This window comes from Anser cygnoides, chromosome 1 (assembly GCF_040182565.1).
Source record: "Anser cygnoides isolate HZ-2024a breed goose chromosome 1, Taihu_goose_T2T_genome, whole genome shotgun sequence".
Lineage (NCBI taxonomy): Eukaryota > Metazoa > Chordata > Aves > Anseriformes > Anatidae > Anser > Anser cygnoides.
Window position 1 is genome coordinate 122,136,482 of NC_089873.1, and position 24,170 is coordinate 122,160,651.

Here is a 24,170-nt window from a genome sequence, read left to right on the forward strand (position 1 = left end):
CAGAGTAGAGAAGTGATGAAGAAATTTCATCAGCAGTCCCCATGGCCTCTTTGGTCCAATAGTACTACGGGACTCTTCATCTTCAGTTATTTGGCTGGATCCATCTGTTGCATTGGGGTGAATAGCAGGGGTTAGGGCTTATGAAAGCAGACACAGAAATGAAGTATCCCTCTCTTCCCTTTACTTTTCACCACAGTTATGTGGTAGCCACTTTGAGGGATCTCAGGCACATGGATGTGCTGTCCTGGCTGTTCAGACTGCAGTTCGTCCAACCCAGAGTGCAAGAATGCAGAACTGGGGCTGTAAGACATCTGTGTGTGGTTGACCTGTGTTAGGCACAAGCAGACTTCCACTGAGATGTCTGAAAGTGTCTTGTTTGCAAGAAAATCCCTACCTTCCCTTGTTATGGCACAATAAGATAAGCTGGGTTCTTGGGTTTGGGACCACTTTTCTGATACTGGAGCAAAAGAAGAGTTTCTGCGCATTCAGATGGCTTTCAAGAAGGTAAGACAGTTAAGAGAGGGAGTGCACAGTCTGTCTCTTTGATTTATTGATTAATTTTCTTCATAAATATCTACCCCTTCATTTTTGTAATTGTTTTATTGTTATTATTATGGGTTTTTTGTTTGTTTTTGTTTTTGTTTTTTGTTTTGTTTTCTGTCTGTTGTGAAGTTTATAGGCATCCATGATCTACGAATGTCGATATTGTTCCATGTGAATATACAGAAGACAACAAATGCTACCATAATCCATTGCATTTTTGATGTGTGACTTAGTCACATGGCTAAGTGAACAGATTTTTCTGTAGAAAATCTTTATAAGTGAAAGTCCATTTTCCTAAATTGTGTTAAACATGCTTCCTTCTCTTACAATAGTCACAACTTGCAACAGTGTAATATCCTGAAAATGTCCATTAATGTCCATGGCTAAAAGCTCAGAGCTGTGATAGACTGCTTGTGCTACACTGTACTACGTTTTAACCAGCTCATACAAAAATTATGCTTCCCTCTGCCGTCTAGTGCACTGAGGTAGGGCAGATGTGTTGGTATGTTCTGCCACAGATGAGAGCAGCAACTTACCAAGGGGGCTGAGAAGAACAAACTATGCCTTCATGTTTTCTGTACGTCAGCAGAGCTTGAAGGAGCCAGAGTTACAGGTGCATCCTTTCAAAGGCTACCGGGAAAGATTTCTGATTACCTGTTCATTAGTGTTTTGGGGAGGCAGAGTCTCCTACTATTTTTCCTAGCTGTGCTGTTCCTTTAGATCATACGCTATATAGGAGCAGTAGCTACCTTTTGCTACCTGTGTATATGATACAAAAGCACCTATCTTCAGACATATATTGACTTTAGTATTTCACATCTAACAGAGAGGATTCCCAAATGTAAAATACTAGGGAGGTAACAATCATCCTGAACAGATATTTCACACTTCAACTTTCACAGAAAACCATCATTCCTTCAGGTTCTTTTGGCTTTAAACATTTTTTTGCAGTACAACAAAAGGAACACAAAAATAATTTCAACTGGAACGATTTTTCCAGAACTACATCAAAACTGTTCATATACAGACTGTGACCTAAGATGAAGGTATTTCTTCTTAAGTGAAAAAAAAGTCTTCATTGCTTTTGGAAGTTGACATTGTAGATTCATCTGTTTCCTTTTGTGTATCCTCATTAGAGGCAATGTGGGATGAAGAGATTTCTAGAAGTAGTCCCTTGTGAAAGTGCTCATAACAGAAACGGGTTCTAACCACAAACGTGAAACAAACAAACCAAAAAAAGAAACTAACAACAACAACAAAAAAAGTGTAGGAGCTACCAATTGACATATACTCTTTCTTCTGAATGTTCCTTTTGTAGACTGGGGCTGCGTAGCCTTCCCTGTGCTGGATACAGCAGAAGTAGAGATTTATTCAGCTAGGGTACAGGACTATAGGACCGTAAATCTAAGGTCTATTCTCTGCTCTATCTCAGAGTCTGGCTTTTCTAACTATGGCAAGTCATAGCCTCTTTGTACCCCAACACTAAACTGAAAAATAGCAGTGATAACTTCTATAACTCTCTGGAGCCATGTTGAGATTAAATTATTTGAGAATAATTATTATTTGAGATACATTTCAGATTCTTATGTGGGTGAATAGAGTAAAAGGGTGGATAGCATTTTTTATATATACAAATGTGAGGAAAAACAGCTATTTTTCTCCAGTGAGTAAATGAGGTAAAGATACTAGAAATAGTTGCCTTCTCTGAGGATGAATATGCACACATTAGATACCCATGGGCCTATTTTAACTGTTTCTGACTATAAAATAGTGGAAATATCTAGATGTTGGTGAATACCTGACTAGAGGAGCAGGTAGTTGTACTGATTATGTTAGAATAGTTAATAATCAATTTATGTGTAAAATTAACCTGTTGCAAAGACGCTACTAAGGGAAAATGAGAGCAGAATAAAACTTATCCTAACATGTATCTAAACTGACAGGTTTACAGGACCAAAATGGCACAGTTGTGAGATACCTGAGGAACGTGCAGAATAAGACTGCTGTGCTAGCCATTAAACTGCATGGAAAATTACTTCAATTTGGCTGTGCTCAGCCTTCCTGTGATCTTATTTTGCACCATGCAGACAGGTGAAGAGACTTGTTTGCTAATTAGTGTTATGATTTGAGATGCACAGCTGTAATGAAGCATGAAATAGCAGTCACAAGTGATATTCCTGCAACCCTTGTATGTCAGCCTGATGGGATGGCTGCACTTTGTCAATATCTGGAGGTAAGAAGTCCCAGAAGAAAAATGCTAGATCAAGTGAGAAGGGGTTACTTATTAGAGAGCAATTAAAGAGAGTAATAGTCCTAAATTACACATGCAAGTACAGAAAAAAGCAAGGCTTTAGTACTGTGGTGACAAGATTTATAGTCTGCATTAGGTTCTGACTCTTAAGCATGCTGCAAAGGAAACATATTAATTCAGAGCATCAAAGAGCATTAGAAAATACCCAGCAGATAACAGCAATGGTGACAGCCTCACCAAACAGATCTGCTACTGCTTAATGAATTGCATTATGGAAAGCACTGGCAAGTCCTCCAGAAGATATGATAGCACTGCTTCATAAACACATCAAGGTGGCATACAACACACATGAGTAGTTTGAGTCATCAAGAGTAACACTTCCAAGTTGGCTGGCATTAGTACTGGTATCTGTTGGATGGAATTCTCTTTTACACATGAACTTTCAGGGACTTTTTGAAATAAGATTTCAAAAAAAAAAAATTTTTTTTTTTTGAAAAAAAAAAGAAAGATTCTATTAGTCAGAATAGAAGCTCAAAGAGAAGAAACATGTCTTTCACGGTGTCTGTAACATACAGGCATAGAGTACTTTATAGTGCTCTTTCTTCTTCCCTTAGCTGCAACATAACTTTGTTCGCAGTCAAAGCTTGATGCACACCAGCTTTACTGCATTCCATTGCATTCCTTTTTCCATGCTAAGGAAACATGGCATATGCTCCACAGGAGAGCACAGCCTGACGACAGGTTTTGATGACAAAATCTGGTGGCATGTCCCTGCGCTAATCAGTAAGTATACACAGTTGAAACTTTTATGGCCAGCAGTGAGTGCTGCTTTCAGAAAAAAGTACAGCAAAAGAGCACAGAAGGAAGGATGGACTCAGGTTACCGGTTACCTGGAGGTGTATCTATATCATTGTATTTTTTTCTTCATAGAAGAATATTTTGAAATCACTTTTACTCTTCAAGCATATATAACTGCTTTGATGAAAAACATCCTCTGAATTATTTACTATTCTTCTGTGCAATTATAAATAGAATTTTTGCATATACTTTCTTCATAAGATATGCAAGACACTTTGAAATTCACAGGCTTGAGCCATGAAGGAAGTCACACTATGCAGTGAAATGATTATTTCTGACTCAAAACCTACACACTCATTTATTCTTATTATAAAACACCCCCCACTTTTTCAGTCTTCCTCCAGATTCTCAAGTGACTTTACTGGGTTTTACTTTCATTTGATTCTGTTGTGCCTGATATTCTATTAACCTTGTCTGCTCAGAGACCCACCTGCAGCTGAAAACCATGACAGAACAGTTTATTGCAGCTCATTAAAAGCCTTTTTTTTTTTCCCCATTCCTTCAGTAATGTATGATTTTACAGTTCCTCACTTAGATGATGTTTCTTTACTAACATATTATCATATGAAGGGATCTGTTAAACTTGCTGTTATCACGCATGATACGTGATATATTTGAGTGATCTGCATCTATGAAAAACAGGAGAATTATAACGATATTCTTATTATGCGTAGCTGTGGAAAATCAGTCGGGTGGCATCAGTCTTCTCTCAACTCATACCGAAAACTACATTTTTAGCAAGAGAAAAAAAGGTTTTGTTATTCTGGATTAGTTTGGTAGTTACCACAGGAAATCATTATAGTGATTTAGAGTGCGTTATTTCCCTCACCATCTGTCTTCTGCTGACCCTGAACTTGTTGGGCTACCTCGGTTCAGGCCAAATCCCAGTACCTATACATAAATTAATCACACTAATTTATAAAAGATGTTTTTAATGACCAATCTTTTACTTAGCTTAAAATACATATCATCCAAACAGAACTGTATTTTTTTCTCTACTCTAGTCCTTAAAAACTCCATAAATTAAATCTTTTTTTTTTTTCATTTTCAAAATATACGTGGAGCATTTGCTTCCTGATCATATCCACAGAGATGAAATGCTGTTTTAATGGTAGCTGAATAGATCAAATCCCTTCAGTTTTGACCTTCAATTTTAGTCTCAAAGTAAGCTACATTGCACATTTTAGATTTTCTCTGGAATTAAATGCGGACTTGCCCAGTCCACCAATGGAGCGCTTCAGAAACATCATGATAATTATTAGTGTTAGATGATACCAAATAATGTGATTTCTTGAAAGAAACAAATAGAGCAACTGTAGAAGCCAAATTTTACAAAAATATGCTAGCTGCCTAATCCAAAATTCTGATTGAAAGGCTCCTAAAAAAATATTCTATGGGGAAATTAACTTGTTTTTAGCAATGATTAACATAAAGAATTTAAGAGTCACTTAAAAGTTAAGCTAAAAACATAGAATTTCCAATGGCACATGGGAGCATGATGATATGACAGGAAAAGAAAAAGTGTGAAACATGATTTATGAACCTCTCTTTATAGCTGAAACACTTCATAATATCTAGATGATAAAGGAGACCCCAAAGGAAATGTAAGAAAGAAAAATGTTCTGGTAAAACTGACATTTGTTGCCCTGTATGTGGAAAAATATATAACTGAAAAACTGTTCTTTACATTCATACGAGATCATGTAATCCAGATTAACACAAATAAAAAACTGTTAACTGTTATGACCACCGGTAGACAAACATTACTTTTGATTTAGGTTCATCTCTGCACACATCTTTCTGCCTCTCGCTGTTTGTTCATCAGTCAAGGACAGGGACAAAAAAAATTAAAATCACCTTTCAGTTGAATTCAGAAACCACATTTTGTCTGAAAATAAATAGATTTTAAAAACATTACATTCCCAGATGAGAGTGAATTTCAAATAGTTTTGGATGACAGATTCCCATAGGCTTATAATAAAGTCATCATCTCAATCTTCAGGTGTACCTTGTCTAGATAAAACAATTTTTTGATGATGACATTTACTCAATATCATTAACCGATTAAGTTTTCCAGTTCCATCCCTCATTGTTTCTTCGAAAACATGCGTATGAGTTATGCCATCTATGTGATCAAGGACAAATCTCTTTAACAGTTTTCTCTTATAATGAGCTATATTTAATGCAGAAAACACAAACAACCCACTGTTCATTCTGGATTTCAACATATTTTTCTTAAATACATAAACATATTCTACTTGGATAAATTTTTACACATCTTTCCAGATACAGACAAGAAATACAGTTGTAACTCTTGCAACAGGTAGAAAGAAGTTTTATACATGCCACGATAAGCAGAAGGGAAGGGTCACCTCCCTCATCCTCTCATGCTTTGCTGAATACTGCTCAGTGTGCTGTTGGCCTTTGTTGTTTCAAGTACACACTGCTGACTCGTGGTCAGCTTGGCATCCACCAGGACCTTGAGAATATTTTTTTCAAAGCTGCTTTCCAGCTGGTTGACCCCCACTGTTTAGTGATGCCTGGGGATATTCTTCCCCCGTTGCAGGACTTTGTGTTTCTGTTTTGTCGAAAGGAAACATTTATTTGCAGGATTTGACATTTTCCTTTGTTCATGAGACTTTTGACAGCCCATTTTTCTAATCTCTCAACGGATCTTTCAATGGCAGCACACTCTCATCTGATCTACCAACCATTCTGCAAACCTGCTGAATGTGCACTCTGCTATCATCCACATGACTGAGTAAGATGTTAAACACTGTTTGCCCCAGGGGTACACTGCTGGTGATGGGCAACCCGGTGGACTTTCTGTTGCTGATCACAACCATTTGTTCCCGGAACTTTAGCCTCATTTCATTCTACCTCACTGTCCATTTATCCAGCTTGTACTTCATCAGTTTGTATGAGGATATTATATGTGAAAGTGTTGAAAGCTTTGTTAATGTCAAGATAAACTGCTCTTCCCTTGTCTAACAAGCTGTTCATCTCACTGTGGAAAGCTATCATGTTGGACAGGCATAACCTCCCCTTTGTAAATCCATGATGACTACTCCCAGTAACTTTCTTATCCTTAAGGAAGGTTTTCCAAGATTGGCTCTTCCATCATCTTCTCAGGCACCAAAGCGAGTCTGGACAGCCTGTAGTTTTCTGCATCCTTCTTCTTGAAGATAAGAATGACATTTGTTTTCTTCCAGTCTTCAGAAACCTGCCACTATCACCACAGCCTTTCTAAGATTATCTAGAGTGGCCTCACAATGGTATGGGACAGCTTACTCAGCTGTAGTTGGTATATCTTATCAGTTCCCATAGACCTGTGTTTGTCCTGTTTGTATAAACGTCCCCTAACATGATCCCACACTACTGAGGGCAAGCCTACCTTTCACAGGGCTTTCTCACTGGTCTCAGGGACCTGGGATTGCTGAGTGCCAGTCTGACCAGTAAAGACTGAGGCAAAGAAGGCATCAAGTACCTTGGCCTTGTGCATGTCCGTTATGATTAGGTAGGTCCCCTACCCTGTTTAGCAGCAGGCCTGGTCTTCTTTTACTGTTGATGTACTTGTAGAAGCCTGCAGATGTTGTAAGGACAATTGTTTATGTTAGAGACTGTGCAGTGAGGGCTCTTTAATTGAGTGTTTTTTTCCTGTGAGTTCTTCAAGGTCATTTCTTTTCCAGTCCACTATCTTTGCCCTGGGTCGACTGTGGCCCTGGTAGGCCCTAGAAGTAAGGCACTTTCAGAGGGGAAAAGCTGGATTTAGATATTGGTAAGGAAAAGTACATTTCACACCAGTTTCGTTCTGGTTTTTGGCCTGGATAGAAATTCCTTTAAAGGATTTTTGTTTAGTCATTAGCTATGTTTATATTACTGAGGTATTTCAGAGCAGTGGTGCTGCTTAGAAATTAATCCCTTGACTGTCACTATTTACTGAGTAACCTCATTTTCCAAAGTGTTTGTGGTATGTTTGAACTAGGTTCTTTGTGTAGGAAAACAAACAGAAGCTCTTTTCAAAAAGTGCTCCAGTACCTAATGGGGAACTTAAGATCCAAACCACGTGGTAGGCTGCTCCATGACTGAGTCCTCCAGAGCCCCACCACAGACTTTTACCTTCAGAAAGCTGTGCTTAATGTGTAGTCAAAACACTCTACTTGGAAGATGAAATCCAATCTGAAATAAACTCCCAGCGCTCCTTGTAACAGATACGTGAGAGGCCTCAGGACAGTCTGCTTCGATCTACCGATCCACACATTTGCACCAAATTGCTTGCTAAATTCAGTCTAGCTGTTGTGGAAATTATAAATAAGTCACAGTAATATAAAGGAGCCAGTGAGTTAGACCAGGGCTCATTTGATCATTAGAACAGAAATGTGAAATAAAGGCTGCAGAATATGTGTTCTGTTTCCTTACTCAGCTCAGAAACAACAAATAATGAGGGAACTTTAGAAAAGTTAAGGGAGATTTACCAGTTTTCTAGCCTTTGATTACTGTTTTGCTGATTTTTCCAGAAACAGGTTGATAAAAGCCACCAGCCTTATTCCATTTTTTTTTTTTTTTTTTTTTTACTTTTTACCTCCAGTCAAAGTAGAGGAATATTTTGTTCAAAGATATGTATCGTTATTTCAGTTTTGTAAAATGAGGAAAGTTGTAGTCAATATAAAAGATCAAATGACCAGAGTTACTGGCTGAAAATCAAAACCCTTTATTTATAGACTTTCTAGCTTGCATATTTTTTCCAAAGATGTATAGTGTGGAGGAGGCTTTGTACATGATTGCTAGTGTAGTACAGGTGGATTTAAGTGCTGCATCAACTTGTGGGCAAAATCTGATGATGAATAAAGTTTTACCCATGTGAATTATTCACAAATCTGAACATTGAATTATATTCAGCTGAAGAAGCAGAGTGATTGAGGGGGAATGCTGGCGGAGTTACGAGTCAAGGAAATCCATCCCTTGTGACATCAGAAATGACTTTCTTCTTCTCTGCTCATTTCCTCTGCCATAAAAAGTCTGTAAAATACCAATCTTTGGAGAGAAGCATCATGATAAATATTTATTTCCATAATCTGAAAATATCATTTTAACATATAATTTCATATACTTAATATTATTCATGTATTTTAATAACTTACTAAAGTTTATTCAGTCACTATATTTTATAATGGTAATAATCATATTGTTACTATGTATAGTCCAAAGAAATTGAATGAAAGATTTTCTTTTTAGAAAGATATCTTAGGGTGAGCACAGGCTATACTGTCCTAAAATAAATAAATAAATAGAAATATTATAGTAAAAGGAAATAAATAAACTCACATGTTATCTTATCTTACCTTAAATTAAACCAGAACAAAATTATTTTCCCATCATTCTGTCTAATACATTACAGATGATTACAGAGTTGCCTAGGGAGGACAACTCTGCAAAGCATAGATATTCAGGAATATATTCTCAACCCTTACTCAGTAGTTCATTTCTCTAGAATTAACAGCCATGCCGTCTCCCTCCCCATCCCATACCTTCATTCTGTCTTGATGGAATTCTGTCCAAAGCCTTTCTTGCTTTAGAAAAATAGAAACTACCTTTTTCAAAAACAGCCTCTTCTGTATTTTCATGCAGGATAATAAGATTGATCCAATGCTTAGTCTGTCCCTGAAAAATCCATCTCCTAGAGGTGTAATGGCATTGTGTGCTATTTTAATATGTGCTCCAAAGAAACTGGTATTAAGTGGCTCTTTATTTCTCTATTTACTTTTTCCCATTGTTTTTCTCTGATGTACTAAATTAATTACCTTTTCCCATTTCATGTAACAATGGATATAACTTCTGTCTCAGGTACTTTGTAAACCATGAACAACTAGCTTCTGGGAAATATTTTTGGGATACATCACTTAATATAAAATATTAATATTTTGGGGATACATAATTTAATAAAAAAACTATAGTTTTGTCCTGCTACCGTACTCTTTACATTGGTCCTAAACTATTGATTTATTCTGGATAGAGGATAATAAGCCATATGACTTTTTTTGTTCTCATCTAATATGTTTGTTTCTAGTTCACTAATGCTTGTTTTTCCTTTAATCTGTTTTGTTGTTGTCGTTATTTCTTTGTTTTGTTTTGTTGTTGCTGCTGCTGGTTTGTTTTGTTGAATTAATACATTACACATGTTAATACTTACACCAGCTACAGCGGGTGGCTAATTAAGACCTTATTTTCAAGTGGAAAGAAGTTATTTATGCCTTCAGTACAGAGCAGCAAGCAGTTTCTGCATTACAGGATAGGCTACATGTCCTATATGAGACAGGTGTACCTTTTGTCCTGTCTTCTGCTCAACATACCAGTAATGATGAGGTAGGAGAAATAAGTAGTATAGAATTGCACTTTGCATTATAGTCTCAACAGACAGCTGAATAGAAAGATTGATCACAAAATAGATAACAGGTCTGTAACTTTATTTTCTTTTCTTTTGCCTCTCCATATGCTACATGAAGCTTCATGGATTCTCTCTCTGCTCCCCCAGTTCCATGGATTGCCCTTTTATAATCCTCTTATTTTGCTCACGTTCTGGGTCACTTTAGTTTCAAGTGTAATTCTGCAGTTGAATAAATATAGGGAAATTTCATTTTGTGGAAAATTAGTTTGGTTTAATATCTTTTTTGGTGTTTCAGTTCTAATAGGTCCCTGTTCCTAATAGCAGAGATGCTACTCTTCACATCCTTCACTGATTTCAAGTTAGATCAAGTAGTGGTCTATCAAGTTAGATAAGGTTCTTACTGTAGTTTAAAGGGGATACATTCTGCCCATTCCCCTTCTGACTTGATTTCCTGCTCTAAAATATCACTGTGAAGTGTTTCTGCCCAGGTTTTGTTCTCTGTTACACAAGAGCACGTGTTTCAGTGACAGGCAAAGTAATCCATATTTGTATGTGTACTTGAGTGAGTTTGTATGTATCTATGGATAAGTGCAGAACGTATATAAACAGTGCCTTCCTTTCTTTGTACAAAGATACAGAAAGGCTTTCATGGGTTTATTTCTGTTAAATTTAGGCAACATCTGAACAAAACATACTTGCAAAGTGAAAATTGCATTTGCAATTTTAACTTATACTGGCACTAAATATATGTCACTCCTCCCCAAACTCTTTCAGCGTTCCCAGGGAGTGTTGAAAGATGAGAATAATGTGCAGAGCAGTACAGAAATGCCGTGGGAGTGGATAAATCTGCATGACCCTGGACACGTTCCAGCTAATGCTCTGAAATATGTTCCAGCAGCTGTTGGCAAAGCTATCAGTTGCTCCTTGAAAGTCACCTATCATAATTCTGATTCCACAGTACCACTTCACGCAGCCAGCTGCTGGAGCAACTTAAGTGCTGGACATTCAGAAAGGATATAAACAGTTCAACTTAACTTCACTGGCTGTTTGCAAAGCAAAAACACGTAACTTGCACCCAAGAAGCAGACAACTTGGAAAACAGATCACAAAGTTCAGAGCAGAAAGGATAAAAATTAAGTGGGATAGTTTCCAGTAAGCAAAGGGGGGGGGGGGGGGGGGGGCGGGGGGCGGGGGGAGAGTATTAAAAGGGTGGCTAGGGTTGGGAGACAACAACCCAGCAAAAGAGAGACAGAAAGTACACAAAAAGAGAGGATCGTTTATTTAAAAATAAAGGAGGCAGTAATTTTCTCAACAATGGAGATACAGGAAGTCAGCTAACTCTAAGAGCCTCAAATGATGCAACAGTACTACAAGATTAATTTCTGATCTTTCTCTTAGGGCACCATTCATTAATTCAGATTAAACTTTCCAAAAATAACTACAGTCCCCTGCTCTGCTGCCAGTTTGTCTCACCTGATTTTGCCCTGTCAGCTAAACACTCTCAGGCTTTCTCTTCCTAATATTACCTCTCAATTGGTTCCTCCTCAGCTTCTAATCAAGTGGGGTTAACCACTCCCAAAAAAACACATAAAGCCATCTTGTTACAGGTTATCAGCATGACAATCCACAAGCATAATTAATTTTGAGACCCTCCAGAAAATTATTAATAACTACATGGTGACAAAAAAAAAAAAAAAAAAAAAACACCTAGATGGTGGGTCTTGTTCTATATACAAACTTTTTTTTTCTTCTCCCCTCTTTCAGTAATTTTAAATGCTTCAGAAATTTTAACTGTTTTTATGTTGATTAACAACAGAAAGGCAATTAATTCTAACTGAATCCAGTGTGTAAACTGGCCCTGCAATATGTCTATATATGCTGATTTAAAGAAATAAATACCTGATGTATTTTTAATGACGATCTATTTTTTTCAGGGGGTGTTTTTGGTTTTTTTTTTATATATATTTAAAAAAAAAAAAAAAAGCATCCTTGTTTTGCCAGTAAACAAGGAAAGGAAGACAGATAGGGTTGCCAAGCTACTAACTGGAAGAAACTTGAGATTGCTGAAGGAAGGAGGAAGATGACCTTACAGAGAAACTTACTTGTGCTGAGTGGAGTTCACCAGAGAAAAAGTCCTTATGCTGTAAATGAGTATTCATCTGTTCATCTGTCTTTTTTTTTTTTTCTTGAAAAGAAATATGTTTAGATACTTTACTCCTTTCTTTTTTCTGATAATCTATAAAAATATGGTGAAACAAACACACTGCACTAAAAGGGTAAACCAAAAAGTTGAAAAGATGGATAATTTCATATGTGTGCCAGTTTTGTTAGCTGTTTCTGAGAATGAATTTAATGGGATTTCTAAATATGTGTAGGATTTCTAGGATTTGAACTTATATAACATGAAAGAAATTATAAAGATTACAAAAATAATCACATTTTATGCTTTGAAATATGAACTGCTTTACTCAGCTGTCAATATTTTGTTCTTTCTTACTTTTTTGCACTGTAATCATCTTTTTTTTTTTTAAAGGGAATTCTCATCTCCACGTGATCTATGTAGACAAAGAACATGTTAGAGAAGATCAATATCCCACAAAGTAAAAATATTACTGAAAGAAAGGAATGGCAGTGGTTGAAAAATATCTTGATTGTCACTTCGAAATAGTACTTATCCTGTTGTAAGTGGAAAAAGTATGCAGAGTGATAAACTTAAGGTTTTGGAAGCAGAGAGCATACAAAAAATCAGTTCTCTGCTTTTGTCACAATGCTCAGGAGAGAAGAAGAGATATATAAGTTCCACAGAAACATAGTGTATGTCCAAGCAATGCAGGATTGTTAAAGATGTTTCAAAGTACTTGCACTTTATTTATGTGGCAATGGGGATCCTGAAACAGCTGCACACCATTCTTCAGTGAAATCTATTTAAGGCAGCATTTTATGTTTAAGGACTATTAAGTATGTAGATTAAACTGTTTTTGTCTCAAACTGGTACAAAGTTCCCTTAGAAGATATTCTCTGCTGTAATGAGTAAACCTTAGTAATCCATTTAGCAGATTAAATAGCTTTAGACTGATCTGAGAGATCCTTTGTACTAGCAATATTTATGTGTATTTTATACTATTCTGGTATGCTTCTTAGTATATTACAGAGAAAAGAAATTACTAAAAAGATAGAAAATTAATAATATGATGCAATCACAGATTAATGTCTTCCTGTTCGTTGAGGCCTGGTTCATATCAAATTTGTTTGGCAGGCACACCTCTTCTATTGTTTGATGCCTTTCAAAAACATGAGGAGGTCCACAAAAAATATTACTCATGGTGGTCCAAGATATTCACATTACTTAAAAAAAAACAATAAATTTTAAAAAAGCATTTAAATGCTTTAAAACTTTTAAAGACCATTTTAAAGCTCCCCCTGCACATTGAGAGCAAATGGTGACCTCTTTATGATGCACCACCCCAGCCTCACTTTTATTGTTTCAGTTTCTTTTTCAGTATTTTGTTCATAATTTCTATCAGTTATTATTTAGTTCATTTCAGTATTTGTCCTTGATTCACAGCTCAAATAGATACTTAGCTAGTCTTGCAGAATATCTTTAGATAAGTGCTCTATTGAGCTACTTTATGATAAAATAGATGGATGTGAATGGATAAAAAGATAGTTATGTGGGATCTAGCTTCGCTGGTGCAATTCTATAGTTCTTAAGAGAAACAATAAATAATTAAATATACCATTATGTCATATCTGATATTGCAGCAAAACATTCCAGTCAGAAATCATCTTCCTAGATCTTTTATTAAAATAGAGATCAACAAATTACAATGAGCAGTGTATCAGAAAAGTTATTTCTTGTGGTATTTTATGATTCCAGATGATGGTAGTCAAGACTTTTCCATTAGTGTAACTAACAAATATATATGTATTTCACATATTTTGGGATGTCCACTCCAGTTACAAGGCTTGTCATCCTGTCTAACAGCAGCTAAAAACATGTTATAAAGCAAAGCCTTGAACCTTAATGTGATTTTGTGTCCCATCCTATAGCCAGTGCCTGATCTCTGTTCACTAGGGCTGCAATCTTAATGCTATCCCCCAGGCTGGGTTTGGTTTGGGTACGTACATGAAATCACGGCTCAGAAGGCAGTGGCAAGTGACATCTTTCAAAGACTGTGATGCCAGACAGCTACTTGGCTTGAAGCTGGAACTGAGAAGAGAACAGTTATAAAAGAGAGGTTTCTTCTTTTTCATAGAGTGCATGAAAGCAGTGTTTGACAGCATACAGAAAGAGAGCAAGGCTGGTCTGGCAGAACAATTTGATTTTTTTTTTTCTTCATGCAGCACTCATTATACACTTAGAACCAAACTGTTTCAAACACACCAGAAAACACTGCAGTTTTTCTTCACTTCTTTGTATAAAACAGACCAAACACAAACACAGTAAAGTGAATAAAATCCATACTCTTCATTTAAAGCATTCAAAGCTTTTCAGTGTTTTTATTTAACAAGTTTTATTCATTTATTCACTAATGAATAGCTTCCAACTCATCATTAGCTTCTTTCTATTTTTTTGCAGTAATTCTTCATAGTTAAATTGTACAAGGAGAACCTGTCCCACTGGTTTTAGGGACAGGATAAAATAATGTGAACAGCAGGAGCAGCGACAGTTCAATTAGCAACTCTGGCAACTTCTTTGGAATGACAACGTTGCTAGAGCGAGGAGCTCGCTGGCCCTGAAATCTCTCTTGTGAAGGGGAAATGGCAGAGTTCCTTAGAGTAGCATGACAGACAGCAGAATGGATAATCAAGTTGGGAAGTTGAAAACAGAGTACAAAGCTCTTCCACTGTGTTGTAAGATTTCCTCAACAATAACAGCAAAAGTTTGCTAAGCAATATATATACCATTTGCTGCTGTGTCAGTGCATTCTCTGAAGAAAGCCTGTCTTTTCGTTTGCTTTTTACATTCATTTTTCTTTTAAACCCGTGTTCTTGGCGATGTGCTCTTCTTTCTAATTTTATTCCTTTTTAAAATTTTTAAATTTTATTATTTTTTTAAAGAAGTAGCAAGGTTTTTTGCATCTCTGTTGTCATTACCCTCTTTGATGAATGTATGGCTGCGAATTCATGAACTGTGTTGCTGGAGCAACTGGTCAATAATACATCTCCATCAGAGATTTTACTTTAAGAGTAAATACATTTCCAAGATGTCTTTTCATGAGGAAATATGGCTGTGAATACTGATCTCATGAAATAGAATTTACGTGCAGGAATCTGCCTAACTTTTTCTAGACTGTGTCTCCTCCATAATTAATACAGTGACATTTTAGGAAGAAGGAGGATTATCTTTGTATAAAGCTACATTTGGTAAAAACAATTTTAAGTTCTCTTCCCAGCAACTAATCCAAATGTGATGCAAAATAGGTTGAACTTTTTGCCTCTGTTTTTTAAGCAGTGAGATAGTAAATAATTTTAAAATTATTTGTCATTGGAAGGTTAAGTTCACTGATTTATTTACTTATTTTTATATTCTCCATGCATTACAGTGATCAGTACCAAAAGAGAGTTTTAAAACATTATATCTCTTCTCCCTACAGGACTGAAATCATATAAAAACCTAATCTAAAAATACCTGAATTCTATACTCAGTTCTGAAGTAAAAGTCTAGAATGTGGCCTACACCAGCATGATTTCAAAGAGGCATGCTCTCTGCAGAGATTCTGCAGGTGTACCATTTGCTTTGATAGGAAGGGGCACTGTAGTTGGTGAACATAAATACAAAAAGCTGTTGCTTTGGAGAAGAAAGGCATTTTAATCGCTCACTTTTTAAAGATGCAAAATAGGTTGCTTTGATCTAAATGTCTGTTTTCTTTGATCTAAATGTCTATGTTTCAGTATGATTCTGCCAAATAAGTCATGATCTATATCTAGTTGTTATTATTTAAGACAACATATTAACTAAATGAAAGCATATATGAGAGAGAACGGGGTGGCGCTTTTTCATCAAGGCTTTTCTAAATAAGATATGAGCTAGACACAAACTGAAGGTTTAAAGATAATGTTTACTGTAGAAATTCCTACTTTACAAAAATGTGTATTTATTTCTGAAAATTATTTTCGGACAAGATTTGTCTCTACCTCACTGCAAGCTGGAACACAGAATACAGTATAAGGTATGGAATTAAACGATTCCCTACATGTTAACATTTAAGTTATGAAATTTTACAGTTCAAAGTTACTGGAGTGCAAAAAGAAGGCCATGAAGTATACCATGAAAACATCTCCATTTACAGCTGTTACCACAAAAAGAACCTTGGACTATGTTAATTTCCAATATTTCTAATATTTTCACAAATTATTGATATGTCTTCCATAAATCTTCATTGTGCTTGTGGGGTACTGTTAATCCTTATAGTAGTGGTAACTACTTTATCACTTTTGATATGGACTTTCAGACAGTTATGAAGTTAAAAATAAATCTAAAAGAAAAGGAGAAAGTGAAAAAAAAAATCTGCCACCCTGCAGAAGGTTTTGTTCTGATTACAGGACTGTTGCACATGGAGTTTTTGAGATGATCAATACTTGGAAAACTGCTGTTTTATCATTTGTGCTGAGACTCATGAAATATTAATAATTTTCACGAACACCTGAACAAAATCAATAGTTAAGGTAACCGGATCATACCATTTGACAGATCATGTAATTATACAAGTAAATCTTGGGGACTACTTGGATTGAAGGAGCTTATTCTTGGTGAACTGAATATGGGAGATAAAATATTTGTAGTGCTTGCACGAAAAGGATTCCGATTACATACTTGACTAGGACAGATTGAGTTGAGATATTTACAGTAACCATTTCTGACTTAATTCACTGTGACAGGGCACAGTTATCCCAAACAGGTCCTATCTGTAATATAAAAAGGTACTTTTTACAGATGTATTCTATTCTACAGAATACAGCTACTGAACATTCTGTCCTTAAAAAGACTAATTAGGAGAAAAAAGAAAAAAAAAGGAAAATAAAAAAGATTTATGTCGCTAAAGCATTTTGGTTTGAATTTTGGTTTTAATTCCTATTCATATGGTTAACATTTTATTTCTTTCTCCTGAAGCAGTGAAATTAATGCTTCTGCTCTCACAGTTCAGTAACAGATTAGAGGTTTACTCAGCACTTAACACTGTAATCTTTGTTAGGTATTACAGGCATTACTAGAGAAACTGTTATTTTTAGGTATCCTTGTTCTCAAAAAAGATCAATAGTTTGCTATGTGTGCATCACTTATAAAAAGTTATTTCAAAAGTAAGCTTGTGTATGGGATGATCTGCCTCGTATTGACCTTCACCCCTTTTCTACCTGATTACCTGGTATCTACCTGATTACTCCTGAGTGCTTAAAAAGCTCCCACCTATGCTAATGTGGCTCTCCATGATCCCAACGGCAGGTTCCAGCAAGTTTGGTCAGGGATACCTTTATAGTCCTCTTCAAGATGAAGTACAGATATTGCCGGAGTGGTGAGGAATTCTACGGACATACAGAGCATAGAAGAGTACCTACATTGTACTGTCCATAGCTGATATCTTGCAGTGATCATGTCACTAAGACAACTGAAGGGGGAAAAAAAACAACCAACCAACCAACTAACCAAAAAACAACAATAACAAAAAAAATTTAAGGGTTGACTGAAATACTTTCATCCTGAAACCTGGATGTTACATAGAAATCTGAGGGTTTTTTTGGGGGGGGGTTGTTTTTGTTTTGTTTTGTTTTGTTTGTCCATTTTTGAATGCTGCTTCTACAGCTGTCTACAGTAAAAGCTTGGTGAGGTTTGTTTCATCCTACTTTTTTGTTGTTTTCCTTTTGTTTTATTTATTTTTTAAGGACCAGGGACCATAATGTAATGATAACACTGTCTTTGTATGAAACTACCAATCTGCATGTGATCTGAAGCAAGGATCTTGCAGAGATAGTAAAATACACATGTATTAAAAATTAGAGATAAAAGAGGAGCTACAGGACTTTCTATCTCAAGGATTAGTAAAGGGAAAACAAAATGAAAAAAAAAAAAAGACAAATGGAATGGCAAAACTGGGATTTTAAAACACCTGTGAGACTTGTGAGTTAAATAGAAACACAAATGCACAAATGCAAGCACCGAGCCAGTGGTTTCCTAATGCTAAAGTTATTTTAAGGTAAAGACAGGAGGGAATTTAACAGGCTCATTCCCTTCAAACACATGAACAGAAGATATTATGGACAGGTGCGTATCTTAGCAGATGTGGTCACTTACAATGCTTCTAATACCTTTTTAATACATTGCCTCTCTTCCACTTGGGAATTCTGATGTGCTGACAAAGAAAAAAAACACATTTTCATTGACAAAGAACATCCTTGTATGATGAAAGTAATTCTTATATTTTATTTTCAATGTATACATCCTCCTTAAGTTTAATTTGTCTCAAAAAAGCAAGATTCCTAGTCAGTCAGGGCAGCATGAGAAAATGTATCAGCGGACTTGGGATCTACTCTAAATACTGCCCTAGGCTTGCTAAGTGCCTTTAAGGAAATCACCTCACAGTCACTCTCTTCATGTATAAAATACTTTCAGAGCTGCTGCTAATAAGATCTATATGATCCAAGTAGCATTACATTCAGATGCACATTTTTCCGATCAGGATGAAATAATTAAGTTTTGAATATATTTTCTAAGCCTGTTTCCTGCCTTAACAGATTATTCTAATACTGGCAGAGCAAAAGAATTGGCAAAGATAAGACTGTTCAAGCAAAATAACTGACCATGATGTCACTTTACATTAACAGATATGCCCCTTCATTAATTTAACATTAATATAATAGGAAGGTTGTATGGATCATCCAATGCTTTATTTACTTTGCAGAATTTTCATTTTAAAAACACACACACAAAAATAATTATGCAATTAAAATTGAATCATTACTAATAAGAACAAAGAGAAGTAGTTAGGTTGCTTAGAAAAATACATCAAAAGCTGGTTTCTTGCTTCTTTTATAAACTATGGAATATATTTATAGAGGAAAAAGACTGAATATAACTGATAAGGGCAGAAAAGACTACATAATGAACTGGAGTAAAATATTAAAAAGACCCTAGTTTTAGCATGTGGTAAACCTCAACTGGATTTAACAATTATCAGAAGGTCATAATGAGACTGAAAATGAGAGGACAGTGTTGCATTTACTTTAAAAAAAAAAAAACAACTTTATTATTATTCCTTATTGATGCAATTACTTTTCACTGCTATGTAATTTCTTCCTGAAATTTCCATTTCCCCATATCATTAAAAATACCTTTGTATTTCAGTTCCATAAAGCAGTCTGTATATCTCTGTCTCTGCTGGATTCAACGTATTAACTGTATCTTTCCCACCACACATTTTACTTAGTCATACACCAACACCTTATTATGATGATCCTGAAGCATACGCATTAAGATGAATCTGTCAGGGGGACTTTTTTGCAGACAATCACAAGCAGAAATTAGAACCTTGAAATATCTCTGTTAGTTTTAGTAAATCTAAATACTGAATTTGCACATCTCTTCTGTGGGAAACAGTATGGGTGGAGTGATAACCCTCTGAGTACTGAAAAAAAATGAAAGATAAAATACAGCGTATCATTTCCAATGATATGCTGACCTCAGTTCCACTGATGCGCTGACCTCAGTATCTAATATGTAGATGTGCAGTCCAGACACGAAAATCTTCTAAATCTTGCTGTATTATCTGTGTAAATGTACCTCTGATAAGGGCATCATAATTCTGCATACGTCAGTGGTGATTCAGGTAGCATTTGGGTTTCATAGAATCATAGAATATCCTGAGTTGGAAGGGACCCCCAAGGATCATAGACTCCAACTCCTGGCTCCACGCAGGACCACCCAATAATCAAACCACATTTCTGAGAGTATCATCCAAATGCTTCTTGAATTCTGACAGGCAGAGTATAAGACACTGAAAGTAACAAAAACTTCAGTGCTCCACAGTGGTAGTACAGTACTTGATTTACAGCAGGAAGCCAAACAGCTGTTACCATATTTTATACTATGGTATAGCTGTGTGGAAAAGGTGGCAAAGAATGACAAGTGGATGCACAAGAAAACATTCTATCACTAAACTTTTGCAAGAAATTGCACTTAATTGTGATGTAAACATGATGCACATTATTTTTTCCCTCCTTTCTGTCGCCACCCACCTTTCCTCCTCATCCCCATGTATTTTCATACATATTGAAAATCCAGCTTCTTCTCAGTGTACTTTACAACATTAATGAAGAATGTCTTCCAGTGCTACTCACAATGCACATCTTTGTTGTACTGCAGAAGCACAGGGGTTCAGGAAAAGATTTTCAAAAACAGACGTGAGTCACCAAGCTTCAATTTATATCCAAAATCATTGCTAATCTTGGAATAATAACTGCTAATGTGGTTATTGAAGAATCTTTGTTATATCAAGCCTTAGATTTTGACTCAAATAGTCCAGAAATGCCTGCTTTCTATTTACAATCATCAAGTAGTCTCTATTCACCTCAATCCCTTGTTCTGCTAACACCTCCTACTCCTGGCAGGATTCCAACAGTTTAAAAAAAAAAAAAAAGCCTACAGATTTATTTAAACCCCATTTTCCAAAATGTGATGTGGTAATAGAAGGTGTTTAATGAGGAACTTCATTATGTGTTCTACAGAGAGATCTCTCACTGACTGTGCCAGAAAAAAAGGAATCTTCCTCTCATTACGGGTGTCTTTCTGACTCAGCCAGGCTTTCATGTAAAAATAACACTAAGCTCACAAACTTGGAATGGAATAGCAGTTATATTAGACACAATTTTATTACCTCTTGCCAGCTATTTTTAGAAACCACAAATCAGCTTTTAACATGAGTGGCAGAGTAGCAAATACAGAAAAAAATGTTCATGGTTGGAATTCCTCTGAGGACGTATGAAGTATCAACACTAGGGGAGATAGAAACAAAGGCTTAAAAGACAAGTAGTATTAAACAAGGAGTGTGTAAAACATCTGTATTGATTTTCTGAACAAACCTCATGAATCTGACATTATTTTAGTTTTTAAAAAGCTAATCAGAGATTTCTTGATTTAATCTACAGAAGGTCTGGCATTTAATGCAGATCATGTCAGCTCAGAACAGTGTTGTATCTGTTTGCACACTTCTAAGAATATGTCTTAATCACTCTGGGGCTTTCCTCAGTTTCTGAGGAATTGATATGTGAGGAAGGACTTGACTCCGTTTTTGTAAGGTCGATTCAAAACAAATAAACAATATATATTATTTTTTTTCCTGAAAATTTTGAATCTTATTTCATCCAAAGTGTTCACAGTGTCTTTGCTGTTCCCTGTCAGACACAGCAAAATTCAAAAGAAGACTACACTCGCTTTAAGAAATCTTGTGGCAGGATTCATTGACAAAGTCTTCTCTTCCATTTAATGTCTAAGATCGTTTAAGGATACCAGCAGCTAACTCCACAAAAGAAAGGGAAAGACAGGAAAGAAAGCTCGTAAATGTTTACACATCTCTAATGAAGAAGTATAGTTGTTGATGTCATGAAGTCAGAGAGAGATGATTGCTTCACCTGGCAGGGGATGAAAAAGTTGCAAACAATTCTAAGTAAATTAAAACAATAATTAAATGAAAATTTAAATCTTAGGGACTCTGAGTTATAGAGATAGAAAGGTAAACTTTCCATAGACCAGGAGAATAGGTGAGATCTATAAAATATGTGAGAATATTCTATATCAAAACATAAGGAACTGATTGTTAAATCATAAATTATATTCCTTAATATCATGTTCTTTGTATTTTGCAGTATTTACCCACTGTCGTGCTGTCTTAGTGGTTACTGTTAACTTCCTAAACTCATGTTTTTCTCTTAAATACAATCTGTCTGATCAGAAGGCATTATGAGTACCTACAAGTCTTAGTGACTTGGGTGGTATTTGTGGCTTCTCAGCTATTCTGAAAAATTAGGTTACTATTATTTTAGCGCTTAAGGATGGATTTAAGGACCTGAGTAAAGACAAGACTGTTAAGTTATCTTAAATACATAAAGTAATGTGTATGTTGTACCAATCATCATATTGTTATACTTACACCCAGGAAGTAAGTAAATAAATAAATCACAAACTTATCCTTGAGAAAATGACTTTTTAAAGACTTTATAAATTGCTCTACAGCAATCATTCTAGTTAGTTAATAGGCATTTAAATACAATGCTGTAAGTTGAAATCATGACTTAGTATCATGTTAAAAGACAAATCCCAGCAAAGAAGTCTTCCATTGCTATTTTCTATTGTTGATATAAATCTGGCTTATGTTTGGGATGACATGTTGACTGGCTGACGGAATTTAGAGAATTGTGGAAAGAGCAAATACTAACAACTCCCTTTTCTCCATTTACTTCCTAAAAGTTTATATATACATAACATAAAAATATATTTTTTTAAATAAAACTTCCTAATCTGATGTTTTCATAACAGCAGTGCTTACTCTAATAGTTACTTGTTTCATGAACACTCCTAAATAGACCTATGCATAAACTGTCTCCTTCCTCATTTTTTTCCTATCCTTGAATTCCATATTTTCAGTGTAACACAATACAGTTCTTAGCTATTTGAAACATTTTCTGTCATTCTCATGTTCTCACCCTCAGCTGTTTAGACAAGGCTGCTTATCAACTTTTCTTTCCGGATACAAACCCTTATCTTAATGATAGTGAGTTTCGTCATATACTATATCCCCATAGGTTGTGTTTACTTGGCTGACAGGCATGTCAAAAAGGAGCTGGGTCTGGAATGCTAAAGAGACTGATGTGTTCAGAGTAACACAGGAAGAAGAGGTAGAAGGAAGACATAGTAGAGGATAAAGGAGACTTGTGAAGTAGGAAGGTAAGGTAAAGACAAGTAGATGAATAGGGAAAAAAAATGGTGCTGGTATCTCATAATATACGAAGATAGGAGTAGGTAGCCTGCCTTGGTTTCGTGTTCATTTTCAGTTACAGCAGCATCCAGCTGTATTAACAATTTTCTAGTTGTCTAAAAGCAGACTTCAGAATTATGTTCCTTGTGTAGAGTTCACTTGAACATTCTCCAAAACAGTTAGATATTTACACAGAAAAGCTTCTTACCAAGACAGCAACTTTTATAGTTAGGCTGGTGAACAAGCATTAGAAATCAGAGATCAGTCAGAAGGTTTCTTGTTCCCTTGAAAGTGAAGACTAACAAATCCCAGTTTATATTGCTTTAAAATGAACAGCATATTAAAGAAGATATCCAAAATGAGGCACTAGATTTTCAAGAGCATGTGTGAGCTCAATATTCATGGAAGATCCAGTAGTGTACATGTGGAAATGAAAAGCTGGATGCCTGTACATCCAATACTACAAGCTTCTAGAACAGACAGTATGATTCATCCTTGAGAATCCACTGTAAATAGGGCTGCTAATGACTAAGGACACAGATTTTCTTGGAATTTTTGAAATTTAAATGCTTTTAAGACTTTAGCCACTCCTCTAAAAATATAAACAATCTCCATTTCATGTCAATATTCATTTTACTACTCCATGGTTTCTTCTGTGGAACAGAATGCTTTTTGTAAGAGATCATTTTGTACGTGATTTCTTGATCTCATGATGTCTCTTAGGTCCAAATGGCCCTGCATGAGCAGGGGGTTTGGACCAGATGACCTGCTGAGGTCTCTTCAAACCTCAACCACTCTGTGATTCTATGATGCAATAGGAAGCATATGGCCCCTGGTAACACGAGGTATCCATCCTCTGTTTGGACCAGTGTTTAGGCCTTGTTGTTGCAGACATCCCCAAGAAGTCCACTGAATTCACTAACTGTCTCCATGGGTGCAAGAGAGTTCTCCGAAATGGTCATTAGCCTAAACTGAAATTTTACCCATAGTGTGGCAAAAGCTAAAAATTGCAAATTGGAAACTGCTTCCTTATTATCAGAAAGTAATAGCAATTTCTTTTCAGTAAAAAATAAGGGAATTCCTGGAGATATTTTTTGAAGAAATAAATATTTAATAGACATATAAAATAGATGGCCTATGAGAGTATTTTTTTGTAAAGGTAGCCAAT